The sequence below is a fragment of the Corticium candelabrum genome, chromosome 13, assembly GCF_963422355.1.
Source record: "Corticium candelabrum chromosome 13, ooCorCand1.1, whole genome shotgun sequence".
Lineage (NCBI taxonomy): Eukaryota > Metazoa > Porifera > Homoscleromorpha > Homosclerophorida > Plakinidae > Corticium > Corticium candelabrum.
The window spans coordinates 2,364,535-2,370,534 of record NC_085097.1 but is presented as its reverse complement, the minus strand read 5'-3'; the positions used below and the strand labels follow the sequence as shown (position 1 = coordinate 2,370,534).

The 6,000-nt window shown below is 38.9% G+C and overlaps 1 long non-coding RNA gene across 2 annotated transcripts; it reads left to right on the top strand.

Moving 5' to 3' along the window:
* The first annotated feature begins 236 nt into the window (after window positions 1-236).
* LOC134188959 (uncharacterized) lies at window positions 237-2,854 on the top strand. Of its 2 annotated transcripts, XR_009971415.1 has the most exons (7): window positions 237-418; window positions 1,002-1,464; window positions 1,540-1,654; window positions 1,744-1,849; window positions 1,916-2,185; window positions 2,240-2,325; window positions 2,390-2,854. It is a non-coding gene; the product is annotated as an uncharacterized LOC134188959 (long non-coding RNA). The 2 variants fall into 2 exon arrangements; XR_009971414.1 differs by having other exon boundaries at window positions 1,002-1,654.
* Window positions 2,855-6,000: the final 3,146 nt, after the last annotated feature.

Here is a 6,000-nt window from a genome sequence, read left to right as displayed (position 1 = left end):
GTTTACCAAAACAAAACTGCTATACTGTCAGTTGTTAGATGTACTAAGAAAGCTGGTGATCAGAAGTTGAGGTTCAAAGACACTTTAAGACACAATTTACAGAATGTCGATATTTATCACAAAAATTGGAAAATGATAGCATGTGACCGTTCAATGTGGCAGAAAAATATGAGATTAGTTTAGATCGTTACAAGAAAGGTAGATTTGACAAAATTGAAGAAAGGAGACTAATGCGACACAACTATACACCACAAAACTTAACTACTGGTACAAAGGACGTTTTTAATATCTCTCATCGAGTATGTTGTTCCAGAATTGGACTCTGCACATGAACGTGCTCATCAAAGACGAATTGTAAACAACTGCTGAATGGAAGTCGTGAACTCATTATTGATTAGCGAAAAAGAAAGGAAAGAAGGTGTGTGTGTGTGTGTGTGTGTGTGTGTGTGTGTGTGTGTGTGTGTGTGTGTGTTTGTATCAAAATGCATCCACATTATTGCACACTTAGTACCAAACAACGAATCGGGAAAGTAGAGCCGTGTCCACACCGAATGGATCGCAATCTGATCGGGTTAGCGAGCATCCACACTGCACTTTGAAAACGATATCTCCGCCTCTTTTTCGGTATCACTTGACTAATGACTGATGTGTACATGTGGGTTCTTTGCTTATGGAAAGTGTTGATAAGATAAAACTTACAGCGACGTAAAGTGAGCGAGAACGAAGATGAATGAGTAGGGGTACATGTTCCAAATACACTTGTAGCGTACGTGAAGGAAATGCTCACTATTTCTAATTGACTTTAACTGATTGCGATTTGAATGCGATTGATACCTCTTGATGTGGATTGGATTTATTTAAAAGGAAAAGTTATATTTTATTTTGGTAACTTATAAACGGTACATTAATGATTGATTGCTAACCATAATATTTGAGATCAATAAAATGTATTATTTTAATTTAGTAATTTAGTAAGTATTTTATTCTGTATTTGTTTGCAGCTCATCAAGAATGTGTTATGAAGACATACAATACTCTGAAGTATGCTGAACGTGCAAAGAGTGTTAAGTCAAAAGTAGCAACACATGACTACGAAAAGATAAAAGATAAATACAAGATAATTTTTATAAATTCTTATACTTTGTTGCATGAACATCAACAACTTGGTTGTGTGCACTTGGGGTGGCTGGGAATTTGTGGAGTGATGGTGATGCCACTCAATCTCTGTGTGTCACATTTGAAAATTATTTGAGGAATAAAACAAGGTTTATGAGACTTCTTACTAAATGAGTACTAAAAGTTGCTGTGAAACTACTTTGTAATCACATTGCATCCATTATGATTTGTTGACGAGTTTTTTAATTAATTCTGTGTGTTTTGTTATTTTTGTCGTTTGCTAATACCGTAAACGTTGATCTCCATGTTACCAAATACCGAAGCATCATTGAAGGTCTCCAGGCTGAGGTGCAGTCAAATGAGTCTTCACCAACACGAGATTTAACATCAACTTTGTGTATTTGTGATATTGTCATGTAACAGAACAAAGAGTTAAAGATAAAGCTGCAGCAGCAATTGCAAACGGTTCCTGCAGGTGTGCCATGTGTGGCTGATATTAACGAAAAAATTCTGCAATTAACAAATCATTTCTTCAAAGGTCAGTCAGTGCTATAGTATATTTTTGCATTAATTATCACACTACAGTATCAGTCTGGTTGGATATTATTCTTCTTGAATGTTTGTTAGGATTGAAACTGAGTTTTGTTCACTTAAGTCTATTACTTCTGTTTGTTTTGATCTTACTGACATTGAACCAGCACAAAGAGATGTGATTGCAAAGGGACAGAGAAAGGTGAATTAAGCCACAGTTAGGATATCTGTGTGTGTATGTGTGTATCTTGAATGCCTTTATGCATAGGAGAGGAATATACAAAGAATGAAGGCGAATGGAAAGGAGAATGCTCAGGTAAAATGAAGAGCTTGCAGGACATGGTCGCAGACACAAATCGATAATAAGGAACTGCCGTTATATGGTCACACCCAACCAGATGGCTGGGTTCCTGTGTAGAGACTTGGATCAGATCTCGGACATCGTCTTATCTCGGACATCTGTACGCCTTCTGCGATCTGCATTTGTTCTGTTGCTGTATTGCTAACTCCAGTGTTGACCAACTTTGTGGCTGAGAATGTCGGTAACTATACCATTGTTCTAAGAAATCTCTCAGAGTGTTTTCGTCTATAGTCGGACGCTCGGTCTAATCTCGGACAACTTCTTCCATTCGGGAAAAAGACTAACGTTATCTGACCACCGGTTGGCTCGTTTGAGAGGTACACGTTTCTTTTTTCTTTCTCCATCTTATTTTCACTCTCTTGCTTTCCTTTCTTTTCTCAGACTTGCCGGCAGGATACTGGCTCACGTGACCTATCTCGGAGACCTTCACTAAACCAGTCTGGTGTTAATTCTGCGACCATGGAATGACAAGACTAAATATTCTAGTGATTCGATGAGTTTATTCAAGTTGGTAGGAGCTTGTTATGAACAGTTCGATCAAAGTGTGGACATTGTATAATGTACGGGAACTTGAGGCTAGACGGATACTGTGTGGGTGCAGAAAGCTTGAAGAAGCGCGAGATCAGGTCATTTTGAGACTGAGAAATACTAAGGTCGAATTGTCACCATTAGTCAGTCACCTGGATTGCCTCAGTCCACACGGGAAAGACTGCAAATAGCAACAGAGCCTTCTAGTTGAATTAATTGTAGTTTCAATTACTAATTTTGCTATTGTACTAGCACTATCTGAAAACTTTATGTGGGCATGCCAATGAATACAATTTGTTGTTAGCAGTGGAAATACAATAGGTATCCTTGTAGGTACAACTCTGCATGTACATGTACAGTATGCAAACTGTGTAGACAGACTTTGATTGTCTGCTGTAATCAGTTGTCAGTTAGGTGTCATAAATACACTGCCAGTGATCCTGTGATACACAAATATACGCCAGTGATGCTGTGAGTGTCCATTTGTGCATTTGTATTTAAGATGGAGGTGACTATAGTAGGTACACAAGGAGATTTCAATCTTATTCTTTCAGTATGTTCCACTGTGTTGATTGTCTTGTCCGTTAATTAATGTTGCATATTAAAGTACTGTATAGCATCTGGTAAACAGTGATAAATTATGTTAGGCATGATGATGTGACAGGAGAACAGCTAGGATATCGTCAGGTTGAGACAGCCTACTCAACCCACACAATGTAGTATCTCAATATACACTGCCTTAGCACACCGAAACAACCCATAAAATACAGATACTCTATGGCATGGTAACAGGTGTTCAATTTTCTGTTGGAACGGTCTGTCGGGATGAATTGAGACTTTCTATGCAGTATACTAAGCAACCCACTTTCACCTTCCACGCATATTGCAGAGATTGTTCACAAGGCTGCAAATGTATACACCAGAAACTAAAGTACGTCTTGACCAGTGAGGATAACTTGGCGAATAAGATTACAGAAAAAGCAAAAAAGAGCAAACATGCAAAGAAGCAAGAGGAAAAGCCTAGAAAGCTGTCAAAGGAACAAATAGTTCACACAAGAACAAATGCACAGCCACTGAATGGTACCGGGAGAAAACTGACTGTTCCTCTAATATGGGTTATTGTCCTTCTAGAATTATTTTTGTATATGGTGTTTGCTGTACTAAGGTAATGACCAGCTGCCAAATATTTCAGAATCTCATCAAACAAAAAAAGAAGCAAGCTAACACTTTGGTTGTTGCATTGAATGAAGGTCGTCGGTTAAACCTAGCCCTCATCTCTCCATGTCAATAGGAAATCTGCGACTGACCAACAGCTGATGATGGGAATGTTTGCAGAAAGTGTCACCATCTTGGCATGGAAAATGTACTACTGACGTAAAAGAGCCCTTTTGTTGTTCAAACTGTAACTATAATTAATTAGCTGTGTAAATCCTATTTATTTCTAGTACACCGTACCTTGTAGCTAAGTAATAATTTTAATTATCTGGCACTTTAATTATGAATTAATTATGGGACTGCAGAACTAGACAGTAAGTTATTTAATAATGTTTGCATATAAGATTTAGTTTGTTAATTCAATTTATTATCTGAAGCTGGAAACAGATTGAGATAAAGGAGAATAGGATGTAGGTTAGAAATGGCATTCCATCATTGACCAGGTACTGTACAGTAGTCTAGTAATCAATTTTGGCACTATAACGGAGATTAGGAATCTGGTAGACTCGCGTGTCAGTACACGTAAATCCAGACTTCGCAGGCTTAATGTTACAAAGGCATTGGTCTATCAGCTCTCTCTAGAAACGAAAGATAACTTTCTAAATTTATGCCAATCGTCACATGTGCACAACAAATAGAAAGACTTGCCACCTTATCTGCAATATAGAATCTTTCTCCTTTGTGCTCTTTATCAATCCAACGGTGCGACAGCGTTTTTGTGACTTCCAACAGAACACCGTGCATGTAGTCGATGACAGCTAGTGCCTCTCACTGGCTCAAAATGGCACAAAGTAGCATTGGTGAAGCCGTCTTTACTCCTGCAGTCTAATATGTACTCGTAAAATTACATGAAAGAAAATAACTGTATGCATGGAATCTAACTATATGACTAGCTAGCTAAGACCATACCTATTGTTGCAATCGCACTGCTTCTCGTGCGTTTCGCGTCTAGAGGACTCTTTCGTTTCTGCTGGAGCTTCTTAGTTCCGAGACATGGACTTGCTCGAAACATGCATATGCACACCTTTTTGTCGCAAGGTAGACAGCTGTAATTGCCACTGATGAGACATATATAAAACGTCAGCTTTTGCAGGTAAGTCTGCGACACGCGCAGTGGCTTAGGCTGTGCAATGAACATGGTGAGCATGTCCGAAAGGCTTGCAGTCAAAGCCTAATTATTTTTTATATATATATAGCGATTAATTAGAAACATTTTTCAGCGTGCCCTAGCTCATAGGTATGCTGTTGTCTAACCTTTGCGGCTTAAGTTGTTCACTCCTTCTACAAACAGCGATAGCATTACAAGCGATGTCATAGGCGGTTTGCCTTGCAACAGCCCACTAAAAAAATGCAATTTTTGCGATGGAATCTCTAGAACGAAAAAGTAATTACTACAGTAGTTTGTCTGATAAAACGCCAAAATTCGATAGTACACTACCGTATGGATGGTGGCAACTCATTAATTACGGCCAAAACAGGCCACGTTGATTAAAAAGGACTTGTACAGTAGTACACCCCACATCAGTATTAAAAAGTAGAGTCACTGTAGTAGAGCCTTTTGTGTTTCCTTGTAACAGGCTCCATAACTTATGTCACCGATGGAAGACTGCTCTCCTTTGTAATCAAGCTTGCTGTCCCAAACCACCCAGTCCTATATATGATAAATAATAATAATATAGATTTTCATCACATTACCACAGTAATAAATTTCCCACTGGGGCATACTAACACAGATACACACACACACACACACACACACACACACACACACACACACACACACACACACACACACACACACACACACACACACACACACACACACACACACACACACACACACACACACACACACGGCTAAATGCAGTAACACAAAAGACAAACTACCTCCCTTCAACCCTTACAACGACATTGCTAATTGAGATACATAAATATTGATGAGCAAATAATTTACTACTCTGTACAATGTACTGTTGGGCAAGAAACGAAAGAACAGTCTTAAGGAAACAAAGTGACCCAAACTCACTACAAACGTCGTGCAAGGTGTGATCAGTTCGAAGATCAAACAGAAAGACCATCCCAGGTTTTATCACAATAGTTGTTTGTAGGGCATTGTGATTAAGTGTAAGAGGTCTGTTGTCATTCGCTGATTGCAGCTACGGTGCGTGATGAAAGCAAGTACGGCAGTCAAGTGCTCTGACTTATTAAGAGGGCAGCCGTCGTACATAGGCTCTCCCTGTCGGAAGAGA